This window comes from Pteropus vampyrus, unplaced genomic scaffold (assembly GCF_000151845.1).
Source record: "Pteropus vampyrus isolate Shadow unplaced genomic scaffold, Pvam_2.0 Scaffold25, whole genome shotgun sequence".
NCBI classification, from domain to species: domain Eukaryota; kingdom Metazoa; phylum Chordata; class Mammalia; order Chiroptera; family Pteropodidae; genus Pteropus; species Pteropus vampyrus.
The window spans coordinates 4888776-4911254 of record NW_011888806.1 but is presented as its reverse complement, the minus strand read 5'-3'; the positions used below and the strand labels follow the sequence as shown (position 1 = coordinate 4911254).

At 30.9% G+C, this 22479-nt stretch overlaps 1 protein-coding gene across 2 annotated transcripts in view; it reads left to right on the top strand.

Moving 5' to 3' along the window:
* Positions 1-22479, top strand: part of GRID2 (glutamate ionotropic receptor delta type subunit 2) — a 1302586-nt gene that overhangs the window by 552825 nt on the left and 727282 nt on the right. The gene's annotated exons all lie outside the window — the stretch shown is intronic.

Genomic DNA, 22479 nt, shown 5'->3' with positions numbered 1-22479 from the left:
TCTGTGTATTTGTTATACATATGTAGTCTGTATTCTCTTTGGAGTGAAATGGAATGGGGCCTTTGTTCTCCTTCATTTCTATTTGGTTTCTCAATTTCCATACCTCACAACTCTTTTACTTTATGCCACCTACTTCATTCTGGTTCTAGCAAAGATAATTTCAAAAAGAAAAGCTGAATAACCATAATACATAATGAATAATAGTTGTTTTTACTCCATTTGGACATGCAAATGACACACATAATTTGTGCTTTCCTACATTCACAAGAAAGATTAAGACTGTTGATGGAATTTTTTTAGTTGAAACAAACCATTTATGAAGTGGAAAATATTGCTGAAATTTTAACTTTCATGATAAGTTTTATTGGTGGCATCACAATTCTATTTTTTTTTAAATCAGTGAAATTATACATAGTCATTACAGTATAATGTGGACAAATATATTGGTGATGATAATGGATTTTATTTTGTCATAATATTTGACTAATGAAGCATTTTAAAAGATTCCTTTTTAGGCTTTCTTCATAATAGTTATTTGTTTTCTTTGGCATTGAAAATAAGTTCTCTTAAGAAACTAGTTTTTTTAAGCCTCTTTATTGATATATAACTTGTATACCACAGAATACAGTCATTTAAATTACTAATTCAATGGTTTTGATAGAGTCACACAAATATGCAACCATTGCCACTTTCTAATTTTAGAACACTTTCATCAACCTACAATGAAACTCTATGCCCATTAACAGTCAGTCTTCATCTCCCCTAGTCCAGTTCCCCAAAGCTATTCAACCACTGAATTTTTCATATAAATAAAACCATACAATATGTGGTCTTTTTGAATGGATTTTTTCACTTAGCATAGTAAGAAACTTGTAAGATTAAAAAAAATGTATGTTCCTGTAAATGAAAATATGCTCATTAAATATATATATTCAATGTAAAGCAATCACCCAAAGAAAACATTTGTTTTTTAATGTTAGACCATATCATATTTGGATTCTTTTCCATGTGTTAAAAATAAAAATCCATATTGGATATAACTGTTTTCTATTACACTGAACTCTTGATTATTCAAACTAATAGCGGGCATTGGTGACATAGCTAATACTCAAGTCATTTATATTGGTGTGTAGTTATAACAACATGTTTGCTTGAATTCTGCTTTCAGTGAGAATAATATCAAAATTACTTTGAATTCTCCTAAATATGCCAACTAAAAGCAGTGAGAGATAGATTTGAAGTGTCATGTCAAGCAGAAGTCAGCCTAAGTTTAAAACTTCATAAATAACCCACAACATGACCAATACAACTATAGATAAACAATTTTGACTGTATAACAACTTTATTAGATATAAAAAAACATTAACGCCATCTTGGATGAAATTTTAATATTTAATTAATGATAAAAATTTTATGGTAATTATTATAATTAAGAGAATGTTCTTGGGATCTGTAGTATATAATGAGGTCTTAGTGGAAATTTGGTATAATTAATTCTCCTAGATGGAATCAATAATAATAATAATATAGCTAACATTTATTGAGTACCTATATGTACCAGGCTCTGTTCTAAAAGATTTACATGCATTCACTAATTTAGCCTTCACCACAACAGTATGAGACACAAAAAGGAGAAAGTATATTGCCTATGGACTCCCAGTAGGAATTGGTATGTGTACCAGTTTTCTTATTTTAATTCCATACTGTGGCTTTCAATGTGTTTTGACATAGGATAATTGAATTATTAACAATTATTTTCTCCAGTAGCAAATGCTACTTTTCCTAGCACCAATAGAACTTATTTCCTTTTGAAAGAAACATGGGAGCCTGAGAAGACAATACTGTCCCAATATACTTTGAAACATAAAATAGTTTTAAAATCCTCTTACTACAAAAAAAGATGTATTCTAAGTCAGGTATTTTTAATCCCAATTTCAATTACTCAGAATTTCAAGACTAACAAAAAATAAAATAGAATTTTAGTCAATTCTTTCATTTTTAGCAGAGTTGAGATTAGTTTGAAATCTTTTTTTTTTTTTAATGTCTCAGTATTATGTAATCAGAAAGTGTACGAATAAGAAATATTGTTAACCTTGAGTAAGAATGCAGTGTAGTGCAAAGATGTACTGGCAGCTGAGATTCAGTAACCCACAAAGTTATGGGTCACCTAACACAAATTGTAGTCCCTTCAGAAGAAGATTTTCACACTTAATAGCAATAAGTGTTCTCATTCAGTCTATCCTTATTCAATCTCCCATATCACCCAAATATAAAGATATATGTATCTTTTAATAAATATCTGATTTTTCATATATTTAGATAGAATGCAATAGATTGTTTAATAAATACTGGGTTTTTTTTTATATTTTATGATATCCGTGAAACTGGATTAGCTAAAACTAAAATAAGGCTATTTGGCCTTTTTTTGAACACATAAATACTGAAAAGCATGTCTTATGAATATGATAATATGATAAAGACCTTAATTTTGGAAATTACTTTGATATTAGTCTTAAAAATAGCAATTAGTGAGAAACAATGTTTTAGAAATAATTTTGATAAATTCTATTAGTGCAATGGTATAAAGCCAACTGAAAGTATTACTTCCAAATATTTCTGTTTAACCAGGAACTGAACTACAATTCAATAATGGACAAGGAATCATTCATTGATAATGAGAAAATATTTACCAATAATTCCCATTTCATATTACAGTGCATGTGATATTGAGAAAGTACCCCTTTCTATACTGTATATTGCTATGACAGATAATTAGTAACATATATATGTGTGTGTATATATGTTATATGTATGTGTGTGTATGTGTGTGTCTATTGTTAAAGCCTTAAACTAAGTAAGTAGCACAAAAATGATGTGTTTTAAGAATAAATATTTGCAGGCACCATTCTCATAATATGTTTTCTCTTGATTAACCATTGAAGAATTTAAATGAATATGTTAGGTTTGAAATGCCTGGATGTAGGCACATTATACAAAAATAGTGACATATTAGTTCAGTTGTTTTGCAATCAAGTCCTAGATAATAGCATGGAAGTAATAAAGATATGGTTAAGTAACTTAAAAATACTAGTATTTGAATTAATAAGGACACATTTTAATAAAATATTTTAAAAATATAGAACAAAGAGTAAAATATTTTATTAATTTGGGAAATATAAATAAATTAACATATAACATGGTTTATGAATAACATGGATAATACATTATTACAATGCAGGTTGGCCTCAGGTCAATGAAAAATATGTCTGTATTCAAGAGTAACTTAAGCATGAATGTGCCTATTACTCTAGTATTTAGGGATATTATTTAGTGATATAATTAGAGATTTTATTGATCTTCATTTTCTAACTTTATCAGGAAAAATAGTTATTCTTTCCTTTGTGAAGTAAGAAGACTCGTCTTCCCTAGGTTTCCCTATATACCATGACATTTGGGTAGAAGAGAAACAATGAGAATGTATCAGGAAGCAGTTGGATTTGGATCCCATGCTCTTATAAGACAAGAAAAATCATCATATAATTGACATTTCTGGAATAACTATGTAGAAACCATTATGTTCATTGCTTTAAACACCTTAAGTCATAAGTCAACATCGCTGAAGAGAATCCAGTTTCATAGCAGTTGTGTAGATTATTTAATTAATTAATTTATTATTTATTTACTTATTTGTTTATAAAGAAGAAGAAATTTTTTTATATGCCAATGAATTAATTTTTGACTGGAACAAATGGAGGAAGATTAAGAGTAACAATACCAATGTGAGGTGTGAAGGTAGATAAATTCATTTTATAATGTTAAGATATTTTCATTTTAGTAAATTCAATCATTGTTTAAAATACTAAATTTATTTTTTAAAAAATCACTGGAAACCATAATACACAGTGTAGACACTGCTTGTAAGAGGTGTTGATTAATAACTGACTCATAATATTTATACAACTTAATGTATTGAGTGAATAGAATAAAATATTTCTGTAACGTGAAATTGATTGTATTACAGTATAGTGTTTGTTTTCAAACTGGCTTTGAGAATTTAATCATAACAGGATGCTTCAGCATTCAATTTCCTAACCTTTAGGAATAGCCCATGAGAATCTTGGTTAAAAATTATCTTGAAGAGGGAATTATAATGCAGTCTTATCAAGTCTAGTGGCTACATCAGTATTAGTTCTTGTAGGTTGCAAACTAGTAGTGAACAATCCTTTCTCTCATCTTTTCATTTTGTCATGTGAGGACATTTCTATGAACTTATTTTACTAGTTAAATACTTTTTACAATCACTACACTATTATTACTAAAAACTTGCTTACAATCAGTTTCCCAACTGATGACATAACAGCATATCAAGAGAGTGGATGTACACATCTAGGTTACAAATTATCATTATCAAAATTGAATAATATCTAGATTATGCAAAGTTAATATATAAGAATGGATTATGGAGAGCTCTAATAGCAGGAACTCTACCTTCCTCTTCTGCTCCCTGAGGTGTAGATGGCCTTGATACAATGCAAGATGTTTGTGTTTTTACTCATGAACCACATATAACTGTTGTCTTAAGCCAAGCTTTAGTCAATTATTTTGCTACCTGATTCATCAAAATTTACAAATATATAAACACAGAGTATTCTTTTGATTACTATACTTTGATTCTTCCACACAATCTTGAAGTATTGATCATTTAGAAGACACTAAGAATATTTCAATTTAGTCATAATAACTACTGATCTGATAATGTAAAAAGGAAAATTAACATAACAAATCTCCCTGTGGACATAAAGAATAGACATGGATTAAAGTACAGATTTGCAACCATGCACAAAAACAAGGAATAGCATTTTTAATAAAGAAATTCACACTACAATTTAAATCCTTTTTTATAATAACATAAAATACATATACCTTTACCTATCATTTCATGGATAGTGAGTTATAGAGACAGAAGAATACATAAACATCAGTACAACTGTAGCTTGTGTTGTGTTTTTAACAATATTGTAATACATGAGTGTAGTCAGGTCTTAATTATATACATACATTTTTTTCATGATCCGTTTTAATTTTAGTTCTAAGATATTTTTCCCTGAACATGGAGTGCATTTCTGGCTTACTTATCACCATTTCCCAACTTGCCTATGCTCAGAGACTGCAAGGCAATCTAATATTAGCAAAGCAAAACACAATTATGAAAGTTCAAAATCTGTCCTTTAGTATTATTTCTATACTTCTCCCTGTATTAGCAGACAAAATTGAATTGATGTCTATTGCTGACTCTTCCAGAATTGTTGTTTCAGCACAGCTGAGTGATTTCATGGATATATTAGCCAGTTGGAATGAATGTTTTATAGTAAATAAATCAGTATAGTAAATAAATAAATAGTATCACTATTAATTACCTGTTTTATCCATTTTCTAAATTCATAAAATTGGAAATCTTACATTAAAGTGGGGAACCCATATTATGATGCGTATTTTATTCATGAAGAAAGAGATTCACAGGTTAGCATCCATGACTGACTAAAGTACACTTTGTAGGTAGCAGATGTGAGAGTAGAACTCAGTTCTTATGCAATCCATTCAGCAATCAATAAATATTTATAGTACATCTATATGTGCCAGGCTCTGGAAAACTTATCTATTACAAAAATCAGAATACTAAAAAGTAAGCAAATAAATACAGAAGATAATATATTGAAATACAAACAAACATTGAGGGAAATAAATAGGTGATCTGTGAAAGTGTAATTAACAGGAGAAGTAGTGATAATGCTGATCTGCATAGTATGATAGGTGCTTTCTCAAGGATATAAAAACTGAATGACATAAAGGAGTCAAACATGAAAAGAGTGGAGAAGGGAACATTCTGCATAGCAGAAACAGGAAATGCAAAGGCTCCTGATTCAGAAAGAACTTGGTGATTTCCAGAAACAGAAAAGAAATTAACATAATTCATATTGTGATGGTGGGCTTACTAAGAGATGAGATGAAGAGGTAGGCTGGGGCCAGATCTTTGAAGCACTTTATGCTTTTGTAAAAATTTGGATTTTGTTCTTAGTGAAGTGGACATCCTCTAAAGAACCTTAAGCATATATTATCCGATTTGACTTTTATAGAGAAAATTCTAACTGCAATGTGAACAATAAATTGTAGGGAAGCAGGAATGAAAGCCATCACTGTAGTTTAGGTGCGAAATTATTATGATTTGGACTAAAGTGTTTGTAATGGAGCTGGAGAGAAGTGGACATGTTTAAAATATATATTTGCATTTAAAATCAATAGAATTTGATGATGGGTTGGATATGGAAAGGAAAAGAAAGAAATCATGGATGATTTCCACTTTTCTAGTCTGAGCAATTGTGTAGACACAGATGCTATTTATTGAGAAAGAAAGACTAAGAAAGAAGTAGAAATAAGAATAATAAAGAATTATTTTCATGGTATGTGAAATATGAGATGCCAGGTATACAGTCAAGAAGAAATTTTAAATAGTCACATGGAAGCTCAGAGAAAAAAGGAAATCTGGCTACAAGTTGTAAGTTTGGTGGATATTGCTAGATATGGGCCCCAGCAAGATGCCAAAGGGAGATTCTGTATAAAGAAAAGGAGAATCAGGACCAGTCTATGGGAAATGGGATAGTTGCAATTAGAGTCTGGCTATGGAAAGAGGACAGAAGGGAGGAAAGTGAAAAGGAATAGCTAGAGGTATAGGAGGAAACTAAGGAGCATTACTGAAAGAAAGAAATATTTACCAAAAGAGAAAAGTGCAATGACGTAGACTACTGCTACTGGTTAGAAAAGCTCTATTCTAATTAAGAGGGCGCTGTAAATTGAAAGAAGTGATACATGTTCTAAAATAATCAGACCTACTACCTGCCAATGGCATCAACATTGCTATGGAGTTACGATACTTCCTTTTTAAAACGAAAACTTATAATAGCTAAATTCATTCTCAGTGTCTCTGTACATATAGTCAAATCTATATTTTCTCTAATGCTGTGGTCATGAGAAACGTTGATTTCCTCAGTTTGAGGACATTAGCATAAAACTATTATGTAACTGAGCTCTGACATTCTCACTGCATATTGCCAGATGCTCTGAATGCTTTTCTTCATTAACTCTCCCTTCATTTGCCTGGAACGGTTAATTATTTAAGCACAGATTTTTACCACTGTTTGATTCCTAACTCCCATCCTTTCTTCCTGTTCATTTTCTTCAAAAGCCCTGATAACAGAAAGTGTATTATTCTTGTTCACTGTTATAATCCCACTGCCAGCACAGTGTCTGAAATATTGTAAACATTGAAAAAAATATTTGGTGAGAGAACTTATTTTCATTCCTTCTGTTGATGCTTTTACTCCTACTTTGGTTCTTTCTCTCATTCTCCTGTTTCATGATCTCTAGTGGTCTGATCTAGGCTTTAGGAGCCTTCTCTGGATTATTTCATTTCTCTGATAACCACTGGCCACATATAGTTATCGAGCACTCGAAATGTGGCTAGTACAAATTTTGATGTCTCCTAGTATAAAACACACTAGATTTGATGATGATACTAACAAAAGAATGTAAAATATCTCATAATCAAAGATTATTGATTATATATTGATTATATGCTAAAATGATATTGCCGATATATTTGTTTTAATAAAAAAAAACCTACTAAAATTAATTGCACCTTTTAAAAAGATTGCTTAATGTGAATATCAGAAATTTTAAAACTATATAATCTGGCTCTCATTATATTTCCTTGAACAGTACTGTTCAATATTTTCGATACACAAAGCAAGAACCTTAGACCATGGCATAAGTATCACCTAATTTGTACACATGCAGAATCTCAGGACCTTTTTCAGACTGATGAATCAAAATCTACTTTTTAACAAGATCCCCAGGTAATTTTTATGCATATCTAAGTTTGAAAAACACCACCCTATATATCGTTGCTGTCTCTGAAGAGCAAGGTGTGATTATGCCAATGAATAATGATGTACCCAACCTCATTTCCTATGTAATTCAGACTGAAATCTAAAAACTGCAAATCCTACAGTGATGCATAGCAAGGTTAACATCCTGTGTGAACCCAGCTTGCAAGCCATAGTTCTGCATTTTCCAGAAGTATGTGCCATACTTTGGAATTATTGCAAGCAAAAGCCAGCTCACATTGCTTCTGTGTTTTGTTACCTAGAGAGTTTTGCATTTAGCAAATTTAGCTCAGCTGGCACTTATGAAAAGCCACTGCCAGAATGCCTGAGATATTTAGTCCCTTATACAATACGTAGAGTGGTCAGCCAACATCTCTTTTTTTGAGTTAATCTGCTTTATCACAACAATGTAATTTAAAAGAACTTTGTCTAACAGGAATCTGTTTTTTGCCGTGGTTGTGATTTTTCAGGTTATATGTTACTCCCATACCAATTTTTACCTTAAATATATTATGTTGACTTTGATATATATATATATATATATATATATATATATCGAGCATGTTAAATATTATATTGGTGTGATAATGTATAGAACCCACTTTTTTGTTATTAGATTGTTACATTTTATTTAGTATTTTTCATAGACTCTTGCTTTATTTAGATAGGATTGGGTAAGTATTGTAACTTTATAAAAATACTAAATTGTGTGTGGACATGGTCATGTCATTTAAATATTCACACTTAGTAGAGGTTCAAAAAATATTATTTAATATGTAGTTTAAAATTAAATAGCTAATTTATTGCTATAATACTGTTAACCTGGAAAAGCATTAAAGGTAATTTTCATTACTATATGGATCATATTCTGCAATTTAAAATCTACAGTACTTAGACAAAGCCACATTTAGACACCACCTTCTTTTTAAGTTGAATTTTACTGAAAAAAATGAAAGAAGTTAGTTATAAACACAACTCCTAAAATATCCAAGGATTATATATTTGTTGTTATGCCAGGGAGATTTGTATTCACCAAATAACTTCTTTAGGAGTCAGAACAAGATTTGAAGAGTCAGATTGTTTATTTGCTTTGTTTTTCACAATACCATAAATGTGCAAACAACTTCAAACTAGAAAAATAAAATCTTACTTTTCATACATATTATATCAATGATATAAACACTGAAAATTGTCATTATGTACAATTTAGAAAATAATTGAAATATTTTTTCAAACACGATATAACTTTAATCAATACATTAGTAAGGAAGGACAAATGACATAGCATTTGAAAATGAGGTTAGTTATTCTCCAAATATAGAGTAGTTATCCATTTTGTGTTCTTCACCTCAAAAAAAGCAAGACATCGTTCTCACATTGTTTCACTTACTTTTCATAATATGCCTCTAAGATAGATTTCTTTATCCTTATATTAAAACAGAACTTCAAGAATGTCAGGCAAATTACCCAAAGGCATACAGCTAACTGAAACAGAAAGTATAATTCATGTCTGATTCCAAGGCTTATGATTGATCTATTAACAGTACCTCAATAACAGTCAAAACTCAATCCTTTCTTTAGCTTTAGCATCATTTCTTAATCTTTCAGGTGAGCAGGTATAATTCAGCAAGTTTTTCTGGTGATTTTGTCTGAGTGTGTCTGTATGTGCATGTCTTAAGTTACTGACAATCCCAAAGGTGAAATAATTATTTTGTTCATTTTTCATAAAATGCGAAAATCATTGCCCATTCATTGATGTGAACAGTTTGTGACCTCTAGATTCCACATATATCCAAGTGAATATCTATGTATTATTGACAACTATTTTATTTTATTATGAGCAATTGTGCACTTGAGTAATTCTTGTAATTATAATTAGACATATTCTGTTTATCAACATGGTAAACATTGATAGTTCAAAAGATTTAATCAAGGGCAAAAAGATTTAATCTCCAGCTACCCTTATTCCCAAGGCCTTTTTCTCTTTATATTGTGTCTTTATGGATTAAAAGTTAATGTGGTTTTTCAGTGTCTACACCAACAACAAATAATAGACAGTGAGCTGAATTTATAGGAACTGGAAGCTGGATTTATAGGAACAATTACTATTGCTTATATTTGGTATATAAATATATATGATGCTTGCCAAAAGTTCAGTAGAGACATGGTCTTAATAATTCAGGAAATCTTGAGAATATATTCTCTAAAAACACAGCTAATCAATACAATGTAGAGACCCATAACAAAATGAATAACTTTTTCATTATTCTCACTTTAACTTTTTGTTAAGCTGTACAAACTCACATCTATGCAAATCAACAACTGTAAATGTTTTAAGTGTACAGTGTAGAAGTAAGTACTGCTGAATTTGCCTAGCCCAGGCAATGCTGATGTATGGGAAGTTTAGTTTATTTCAGTTTTTACAGAAAAGTATCTTCACAGTATAAAGTATCATTAAAAAAGATGACTCAGGAATCAACACCTATATGTGATAAGTAGGAGTCTCATTTTTACTGCACTATCCTCCCTTCCCTCTGTTGGATGTGATAAAGAATTGTAAAATGGTCAAAATGAGTGCGAAAATATCCAAGGATTATATATTTGTTGTTATGCCAGGGAGATTTGTATTCACCAAATAACTTCTTTAGGAGTCAGAACAAGATTTGAAGAGTCAGATTGTTTATTTGCTTTGTTTTTCACAATACCATAAATGTGCAAACAACTTCAAACTAGAAAAATAAAATCTTACTTTTCATACATATTATATCAATGATATAAACACTGAAAATTATCATTATGTACAATTTAGAAAATAATTGAAATATTTTTTCAAACACGATATAAATTTAATCAATACATTAGTAAGGAAGGACAAATGACATAGCATTTGAAAATGAGGTTAGTTATTCTCCAAATATAGAGTAGTTATCCATTTTGTGTTCTTCACCTCAAAAAAAGCAAGACATCGTTCTCACATTGTTTCACTTACTTTTCATAATATGCCTCTAAGATAGATTTCTTTATCCTTATATTAAAACAGAACTTCAAGAATGTCAGGCAAATTACCCAAAGGCATACAGCTAACTGAAACAGAAAGTATAATTCATGTCTGATTCCAAGGCTTATGATTGATCTATTAACAGTACCTCAATAACAGTCAAAACTCAATCCTTTCTTTAGCTTTAGCATCATTTCTTAATCTTTTAGGTGAGCAGGTATAATTCAGCAAGTTTTTCTGGTGATTTTGTCTGAGTGTGTCTGTATGTGCATGTCTTAAGTTACTGACAATCCCAAAGGTGAAATAATTATTTTGTTCATTTTTCATAAAATGCGAAAATCATTGCCCATTCATTGATGTAAACAGTTTGTGACCTCTAGATTCCACATATATCCAAGTGAATATCTATGTATTATTGACAACTATTTTATTTTATTATGAGCAATTGTGCACTTGAGTAATTCTTGTAATTATAATTAGACATATTCTGTTTATCAACATGGTAAACATTGATAGTTCAAAAGATTTAATCAAGGGCAAAAAGATTTAATCTCCAGCTACCCTTATTCCCAAGGCCTTTTTCTCTTTATATTGTGTCTTTATGGATTAAAAGTTAATGTGGTTTTTCAGTGTCTACACCAACAACAAATAATAGACAGTGAGCTGAATTTATAGGAACTGGAAGCTGGATTTATAGGAACAATTACTATTGCTTATATTTGGTATATAAATATATATGATGCTTGCCAAAAGTTCAATAGAGACATGGTCTTAATAATTCAGGAAATCTTGAGAATATATTCTCTAAAAACACAGCTAATCAATACAATGTAGAGACCCATAACAAAATGAATAACTTTTTCATTATTCTCACTTTAACTTTTTGTTAAGCTGTACAAACTCACATCTATGCAAATCAACAACTGTAAATGTTTTAAGTGTACAGTGTAGAAGTAAGTACTGCTGAATTTGCCTAGCCCAGGCAATGCTGATGTATGGGAAGTTTAGTTTATTTCAGTTTTTACAGAAAAGTATCTTCACAGTATAAAGTATCATTAAAAAAGATGACTCAGGAATCAACACCTATATGTGATAAGTAGGAGTCTCATTTTTACTGCACTATCCTCCCTTCCCTCTGTTGGATGTGATAAAGAATTGTAAAATGGTCAAAATGAGTGGGAGAAAAAAGGATGTGACTAATTCCTTAAAGTAGATAATCTCAAATTCAGATTTTTCTACGGTAACGACAGCTGTTAATATCAGTAATAAACATACGCTATTGCAAAGTATATTGTACTCTCAGTTCAAAAAAATAGTCATATGAAGATTATATCAATTTCTTATAATGGGTTTATATTGAAAAGTTGAGATGAATTCAAATTAATCTATGAAAATGTCATTTTAGCAGTTACTACTATTATGTGATTAGAAAATTACTTAAATTCTATTGAATAACCTAAATGCTAAACACATCAGAATATTTCTCAGCATTCTCAGTTCAGTAATTTCCACATCTGATTTGTTCCCAAATCCTGATTCTTCTGCTCTTGTCTTGTCGTCTTTATTCTCAATGCTGTAGTTCGGTTTCTTATCATTAGCCACTTGGATTTTTGCAGTAGCCTTCTGCGTACTTTCATATCTTCTTTTCTGATTGCATTTTCCACATTACCTCCATGGGATTCCGAATCCATTTATTGTAAAGTTGGTATTTCATAGTGTTTTGGCTAAAATCTTATGTCAAGAAATAAAGATAATAATAATAGGTGTGAAGCAGAGCCATGTATCAAGGTTGCAGATAATTGCAGAATAAATGCCTTCAGTTTTCAATTTAACAAACACTCATTAATTAAGATTCATTAATAAGACTCATTAATCATTTAGTGATACAAAAGGTTATAATATATGTCCTTTTCTGAAGCCTTCCAAACAGAGAAGAAGCATGTATTCTCAATGCCAGGAAATGAATGCTGTGGTTCAGCTCTAGCAATAGGAAACGAAATATCTTTTTAATCAGAGATAGAAGGAGAAGTCTCACATCTGTGAAAAGTAAATGTAGTTTCGCCTTTTATCCAGAAGTTCATGGAGAAGAGTATATGAACCGGATGAAGTGATTTAGCACACAAAATAAGCCATGTTAACATGGATAATTTGATGTGATAAAAGAAATTCAAAGTGGTCCTCTGCTTAACTTTGATTTTGTAAATGTTGCCTCATGATCCATTTACATTATTTGCTATGTCTTATTAATATTTTTGTATTGAGAATCATCAGTTTTTTATGAATGTATAGTGCATGATTGCTTATGAAAATTTCTCATTTTCGAATTAAATGTAGTCTTGCCAGCAAGAAGGGATGATTTAATACAAAATAAGAAGAAATATTTATACAGTCTCCTTTATCTCTCCCACTCTTCTTTGCTGAAAGCATGGCAGGAAAGATATTTACTCGAGTTATTTTTATTTCCAGAATAAATGAAGGCAACATTACTTAAAGACTCTTTCTTTATTCATGCAAAGGGATAAGATGTTAGACTCCTTTCAATACCCAAAGTTGAGGTGTAATATTCTAATATATTTGAGAAGTATTTCACTCATGAGTCAGATATTGTCAGTCAACCATAAGTCATTACCCAGAACTTAACCTTTGTATAGAATTGATAAATCAATTATAAAAACTGACTGAAATATTATCATAGATTATATATGCGATATTTTCTACATCTGAGGAGAAAACATCTGTAATGTTTTTCATTAAAGTGGCTCAAATCACCATCTGTTTAATCCTTACATTCCCATGCAGATGACTTATGACCAGTTTTCAAAGAATGAAAGAAAAGTAAAAATGTATCACAGCTAAAGCATGTATTGATGAAGCAGGTAAAATTGATGTTTATATTTACCTGGAGACATGGATCACTTCCCTGAATCTGGTCTGTGCTGATCAGTGTGACTGTAGATTAAATTTCATATCTAAGCCCCAATTTCAAATCCATTATACTCAGGGGAGAAATATATGAAAAATAAAAGACTATAGTTATATATAGTTATAATCCATGTGACTATCAAGATGGGATTTGACACATCCAAAAGTAAAAAACTCTAGGGAGAATACTATTTATATTAATGTGACATCAAGTGTTTACAATGGAGAGTCTCATAAAGGTCTATTTTGGGGATTAATTTAACCGATGATCAAGAAGAAATGAAAAATAGGTATTGAGGGTGTATTTTATGCCTGTCATTCTAGGTATTGAGATATAGCAGTTAACCAGAGTCCCTATACTCAAGTATTAATTAAATATCAACTGTTTGATGGTTGCGTAGGAACAAAGTAGCATGAGTTTCCAGTGATTCAGAAAGGAAAACAAGTACATGTGAGAGAAATGGAAGAATGACGATGTTTGCATAATTGAGTTAAACTGGCTTATTGTGAAAGTAAATTATCACACTAAATTTCTGTTCATTAAGAAAAAAATTCATAACAACATTTATATTGAATAGATGGAGATCATACAAATTACCTGATTGAAATTTCTTATTCCATAGATGAAAACCTGAGACTTAAAGGGGTTACATTTGTTGCCTAAAGTCACATGTTGAGTTATCAGAAGATAATTTCAGACTATTACACCCTTGGCCATTGCTCCTTTCTTCAAATCCAGTTTTGTTTTACCTAAGGCCACAAGACCTCAGGAAGACCTCTCTTAACATTGACATAAAAATAAACAGAGCTCTAGCAGAAAAACCTTACTCTTCTTTCAGTGTGCCCTTCTAGTTCAGAAACTAATTGGCTGGAGATTAAAGAGGAAGCAAGTAAATTTAATCTGCAAGACTTGATTTATTTCTGCTTAATTTATCTATGTAGACATTATTAGAATATTTCAGTGTTAAAAAGTTGTAATTAAATGTAGAAAAAAATTAGAAAAATAAAGTATCATCATTAACAAACGCCACCGTAATAATTTTTACAGGTAAGAGCTACTGATAGATGCTGACAGTGGTCAAATGTTTGAGGAATCACAGGATATCAGGATATTATTAGTTTCAAAGTAACATTACCCCAGATATTTATCAATTACGAGGCAAATAGGAGTGCTACGGTAGAGAAACCTGTCAAACAATTGGTCAAGATGAATACCATCAGTTAAAAGACATATTAATATCAAGTACCCCTGAGAATTCAACATCACTTCTGTGATATTTTATTGCAAAATCTGCATAATATCAATGTAATTTTGAGAAACTAATATTGAGAGACTCTACAAAATAGCTGACCACTATTCGTCAAGTGTCAAGCTCATGAAAGAAAAAGGAAGTCTGAAGAATTGTCAGATTGGAGGAGACTAATAAAACCCAATACTAAATGCAGCGTGGGATCCTGGATTGTATCCTGTAACAGAAAAAGTACATTTGGTGAAAAACTAGTGAAATTCAAATACAGTCTGTAGTTTAGCTAATAGCAGAGGTATGCTGGGGCTGGCTTGCACCAGCTGGCACTAGTAATTCAGTGCATCTCCTTCTAACTTTAAGTTTAGCAATGTTGTGCTGGTAAGTAGAAATTAGCCGTAGTGGCAGTAGGAAGACAAGGAAGTTGGCAAACTGAATCAGGGCTTCCAAATCCCCTCCCTGAAGAACTGTTTTAGCAGCAAACCATTGGTTAATAATAGTGCTGTGCCAATGCTAATTTCCCAGTTTCCATAATAATGCTAAGATTATATAAATGAACATTAAGGGAAGCTGAATGAGAGACATATGTGAATTCTCTGTACTATATTTGTAACTTTTCTGTAAGTCTAAAATTATTTTTAAATAAAACCTTTAAAAGAAAGTAATAGTGCAAGGCTAAATACCATGTACACTGTGTAAGAGTAAAATAATTTACATTTTTAAAGCTCCTGCACATCAGAGAAATAAAGATAGAGTCCCTGTCTCTTAGAATTCACTGTTTAACTTAGAAAATTTGGGGAATTAGAGAATTGACAGAAACTCTGAGTAGTATGGAGTTTTTTTTCCCTGATTTCCTTCTGTGCGTGTGTTTATGTGTGTGTGTGTGTGTGTGTATGTGTGTGTGTGTGTGTGTGTGGTGGTGGTGGTGGTATTATTGTCACCCATTTACCTCAGAACCTGAAATCTTCCAGGAGTTAATCAGAAAATAAGGGCTTGAACAGGGCTTTTGATAAAGCTTCAAAATAGACTGTGCAAAGAATGAGGCCTTTGCAAAGACTTTTTGTGTGTCTATTTCAAATTGATTCCTATTAATTAACACTTATCAAGCACTGATTGTGTGCCACCTCTCCTGGATCTGGAAGGAAAGTATTATCATATTAATTTTACAAATATAATCTCTGAGATATTGTGATTTGCCCAAGTTTTCTAGTAATAGAAAATTAACTAAGATTTGAATTTTCTCATTATTAAAAAGGCACAGCCAATGTTAATAATCACAGCATAAGACATGAGGGTAACTCTTCATATAGTGTCTTCATTGAGAAATTATAATCTAGCCTTAGTTTTCTGCACTCAATGGAATTGCCAGATCAGTGAGGTTCCATTGGCTTTACAGTTCTTGCTATTAATTTTATTAATGTTAGAAAAAGTCATCACAAAATTTTCTTCTGAGAACATGTGGTTTGGGAAATATTTTATTGATGATTGAATTTAGACATGGAAATTTTTTTTGGATGATTAAAATGAAAAATATTCTCATAGAATTTGGAAAATTCCAAGTTCCTTTCATTTTAACTATTAAAAATCCAAATAGTCTATGATACTGAAAAAAAATAAACAATTATAAGAGAAGGTAGTATTTAATTTGATATCTGCTTAAATCACGTAAAAGTTATGCATTATGCTTCATTATGAGATGGTTAAGAGATTTCTGCAATGTGACATTTTTTCTGGAGTGCTGTGTTACAGACCTAGACTTTTACCTTAATTGGTTGACCGATTCATGTATTCAGTAAGTGTTTGTTATGCTTATCTATGACTGTGTAACAAATTACTCCAAAACATAAGGACTTAAAACAACAAACATTTATTCTCTCAAAGTTTTGGTGTGTCAGGAATCAGGAGTGGTTTACGTGGCTGGCTCAGATTTTGTGACAAAGGTACAGTCATGGTATCAGTCAGGGCTGCAGTCATCTCAAGGCTCAACTGGGAATGGATCCACTTCCAAGTTCATGAAGGTGATTGTGGGCAGGTTTGGATCCTCATAAGCTGCTGAACTAACAGCTTCAGTTCTTGCTGAATGATGGCTAAAGACAAACAAGAGCCACTCGGTAGGGCAGTTCACAACATAGCAGCTGGTTTTCATCAGAGCAAGCAAATAAGACAGCAGTAGCAGGCAAGCTAGACAGAAGCCAGAGTCTTCTTATAACCTAATGTCAGAAGTGGCAGTCCATTACTTCTGCCATATTCTGTTTATTAGAAGCAAGTCACTAGATCCAGCCTTCACTTGAATAGAAGAGATTACACAAACAGAAATCAGGTGTCACTGGAAGTCAGTCAACCTAGAAGCTTCCTGTCACAGTATTTATTAAATTAAACTGGATAATCCAATTTATAAATGACACCAGAAATATAAATCATTTTTTTGTGTAATTGTTTAGATTATAGTCCCTATTCTAGTGGTATACAAAATCTCTGGAAGTATATTAAAAAATAAAGGATAAATTGTAATAATTATGTGACAAATAAAATATTTGTAGAGTGAACAAGATGCCACAAGAGCCCATAGGACATGGTATTCACTGTTTACATAGGAGCTGTAAGAATATCTATAGAGAAAAGGCATAAACTGATATATGAAGAAAAACAGCCTCACAATTCCATCAAGCTATTTTGCTTTTGCCCTGAATAATGATAACATTATTAAATACATTTAGCTCTGCTTCAGTGTGTAAACAAACAATAAGCTTAAAGTACATGTAAAGTTCCCATAGCTATTTTATATATATGTATGTGTCTATATATATATATGTGTATGTATGTCTATTTAGACATATGTGTATGTTTATACATGCAAAATACCACACAAAAGAGAATGTGAGATATGTGAATAATATTATGACGCCTTTATGAATGATATTGTGACACCTTCACTGTGATGGCCTAACATATAAATTAGGCTTTTTCAAGGCTTTCAAATTCCAATAAAAAAGATATGATGGATGTTAAGCTTTGGGAGTTAATGTATAGTTAGTATTTAATGTCATTTTAATAATTATCAACACAGCTGTTCTGGTCTGAAATCTTGGTCTCATGTCACAGCTAGTTTTAATAAAAGGAGTCTATTTTATGATTTCAAAATGATTTACACACCAATATAAGCATCTGCTGCACCAAAGTCCCATAATATTAACCTGGTAACTTTTGAGCCAGAATCTTTCACACAATTCATCATAATTTATTTTGGTGACATATACTTATGACTTTCAGGTGCTATACCTCTTTACTGAATAATATCATGTCTCATAAATTGAGCTAAGACAAAATAACATTTTATGTATTTTATTCAGTTTATATTAAAGAAATATACAACATACAAACATATTTCAAGATTACAGCAGCATTTATGAAAATTTTTCACTGTAGTAAGAAAAGGCATGAGGAACTGAAAGAAGAAAAATCTAGATAAGAGAAATTTACTTAATTCTCTCTGTAAAGAGAGAATGTAGCACTTGTTTGGCTTTAAAAAATACTTTCGCAATGATCAACCAAAATAGACATTTGATAGGAAACACTTGTAAGTGGAAATAGGCTAAGTTTTTAATCTTTTTAAAAGTAGCCTTCTTAATGTGTATATCAAATATATTTAGATCTAGAATATATTTAGATCTAGAATAGCGTGGCAATGATCTTAAGACACTTTTTATTATTAATGTATTAGGAGCCGTAAATATCAAGTATGAATATATTCACATTACACTCCAGATCATGATATTTAGAAATAGCTAAAGAAAATCAAAATAAGTGAAGGCCAATAGTAGTACAGACTCAGAGCGTATATAAACTTCTATGTTCTAAATGGCAAAAACAATAGATTACAACCCTAGAAATGGATTCGATTATTGAAAATATACAAATATTGTTTTCATTGCTTTCCAAAGTGAAAAAAAAAAAGCAACAACTCTCAAAAATACAAGTCTGAATATATTTCAGTTCAAATTTTACCAGCAAAAATTAGGGAATACTTTAATAAAATTACTTTTATGAAGAAAAATGTAATAATGATGATAATGATAACCATATCTAATGTCTACTCTGTGGCACGAATTATGCTAAACCCTTTATATATTTTCCTCATTACTGACAACTTCGCAATTTGATTATTATCAAAAATGTTTTACAGTTTAAAAGTACCCGAGACTCATAAATATTAAGCAGATATCCCAAGTCACACAGAGAATGGGAGTGAAATCCCAGCTCTGGCTTCAGAATCTTTCAGTGCTCTTAGAATCATGGTTTGTAATACTAATGACTAGATTTACAGCAATAAGAAATTTTTTTTAAGGAAATATACAGACTATCAGGACTCTAGGCAAAAAAAAAAAAAAAGTAGGCAAAATGAATCTTAGACAAACATATAGTAAACTATCAAACTGACAATAAGCATGAAATCATGCACTGGAATAAATGTAGTGTAAATTAGATATCATTAAGTTACAAAGACCACACCATGGAAATTAAGAGAACCATTTCCATGCAAGTAATTAATGCTGTTTTTAACCACCCAAAGGGTAAATAGAAAAAGGATCTAATTGCTCAAGTTGGATTTATTCATGAGCAGTAAACAAAATTAAAGAATGTTGCTAAGTAAAGTAGGCAATGATTATAAAGTAGAGGAAACACTTTTCTTAGACCTGCTACACATTTATGGTTCTGAGTTTCTTAAAAGGAGTTTTAGAGTTTGCCAAAGATTGTAGAAAATTAATGAATAAGAATTTAACTTTAAACAACCAACATGTATTAGGAAAATGAGAGCAGCACCTGCAAGTAATTTAGGTCTGAGTACAAATACACAAAAGGTAGAAATTAAATCCAAATGATAATTTAAAATTTACTTTTAAAAACAGCAAGACAAACAAACATTACTACATTAGGTGATATGTAGACTATTACATTTTTGAGACTTTTTTAAATGTAGAAATGTATTTTCTCAATATTCTATATCAAAATCTTCTGTGAAGTGAATGAGAGGTACATTGGCATTATTAAGTTGAAATTGTTGTCTCTTATCCCTACACATTATAAGAATAAGGAAGTCAGCTGGGATGTTCAATTATGATGACTCCTTTATGTACAAAATTGTATCAGGTAGAAGAAGGTAACTCCAGTTTAAAGAACTGGATTATTTGTCAAACCACATTTAATTACATTTATGAATAATTCATAATTTACTAAAGAATGAACCACTCTCATAATATAAATATGGGACTTTTCTGAACCACTTTTGTGAGTGGTACAGCTGTTAACTGCAGAATGACTTGAGAGATTCTAGCTCCGAGAGTGGATGATAACCATTGCTTCATGACATATTCAGATTCACTTGCTTCACCTTCTTACCATTGCTAGATGCACAAATAATGTGAAAGTCTTACTGTGACCACTTGGGTCCAAAATGTGTTCATTTATTTCAGATAATAATTAAGCACTGATAGTATTTTTATGGTTTAGTAATAACATTGGAAATTTATTTTATTTCCTTCATGGTTTAATGCCCATAAAATGAAATGTATTTTTTAAAAATTTTTTCCTCATTTTCAGTATTACATTTTGCAGTCACACTTTGTTACTTTTATATAATTAAGAGCAATTAATGTACATTAGGGAAACTCATCTTTATTGTCAGAATTTTTATTTAACCTTGGATCATACATGGTTATGCATGACTGCTTCTGATTTTACCTGCAAAATAATGATTTTTTGTAGTCCAGAGAGCAATAAATGCTTTCTACCTTTTTCCTATATTTACCAGTAGATAATGAAATGTCATAGATTTGAAGATTATTAAACTTATATTTGAAATCCCTTTCAGAATTTGTCACCTTTCCCGCTGCTGTATGCCTTTTCTCCCCTTTGTTGTGTCTCATAAATTTTTATGACCTCTTTGCATTAGAAATCTGTAATTTTTCCCACAGCTCCACTCAGTACTTTCCAACAGTAATAAAACTCATGTCACTTTCTATTGCTGCTTCTTTTAGAGTAAGGCCTACTAACTTCACTCTGCAGCATATTAGATAAAATAATCAATATACTCAGGTTGAAAAATTAAATGCAACATTTGTGTAACCATTGAGTTACAGTGTTTTAAGCATGGAACAAATGGCCTTGTAGAGATTTCTTAGATTTCTTGAGACTGGGTATTTTTTTCTCTTCTTTTTTTATCTACTTAATTTTGCATCTACCAAAAAAATTATCCAAGACAATTAGCATAAAATCAGTGTGACTCTTCTCAAAACACAGAGTTGTAACTAAGGAAAATTGTATTTTTAAAAAAAGTTCCTAGCAAATGTAGTTACTTTCTGAATAAATTCTGATTAATCTTATATTCGTGAACTTTATATGTGTATTATTCATTTCTACTCACCTCTGTTTCTTAGTTTATATGGATTTATAGTGTGGTTGTAAAATTTATACTACAAAACTATTTTAACTATTGAGAATATTATGAAGTGATGTCCATGTCCTTTATTTTTCTTCTTACCCAATATAAAAGTTATCATTGAACTCCATCTCTGACCCCATATTTTCCGGCATACTGATGCTTTCATAGAGTGAGAAAAAATATTTCTTAAATATTCCACTTCAACCTGAACATTTTATAGTCATTGTATTGCATTCTTTACATAGGCAATTTGGAGAAGGATGGTTAGCATTTAAGTAAATGATTGTCTATTATTTTCCCATGGGTCTCAGTTCATTGATCATTCTGTGAAATTGTGATAACTTCAAAGACCACAGAACGTGGAATTAATTCATTTATTTAACAAATATTTGTTGAGCATCTGCTATGAGTTTGGCAGACATTGTGCTGGATCCTAGATTATAAGAACTTGCTATCACAGAATTTTGTTATGATTTAAATATACCAAGAATTACATGTGTCTTGTTGTTTCAAAAGTAAAAAAAGTTCCTTATTTTCTCAAGGTAGCTCCAGTAAAGATATTTAAATTGTAAACATTACTAAATTGATTTGATCAATCAACATATCACTTCAGGGGCAGTTGGAAGGAAACCTCTGCTCCCTTACCAGATGCCCAAGGATATAGTACTCTAAAAATTTCATATGGTTGAAGACCTGTCCTTTCTAGTTTGAAGGCCATAGGAAACAATCCAGAATTTTATTTAAAATAAGAAAATTAGAGTAGATGCATAGAGAGAGGAGAAAGCAAACTGGAATGTGGCCAGTAATGAAACACAAAGGAAAGTATGGCTAGATAAATGGATTTTTAATCTTAAATTCCACTTTGTTTTATAATTCAGTGATTTTAACATAAGACAATAATGCCTGAGAAGAATGTAAATTATGTTTTATGCTTTA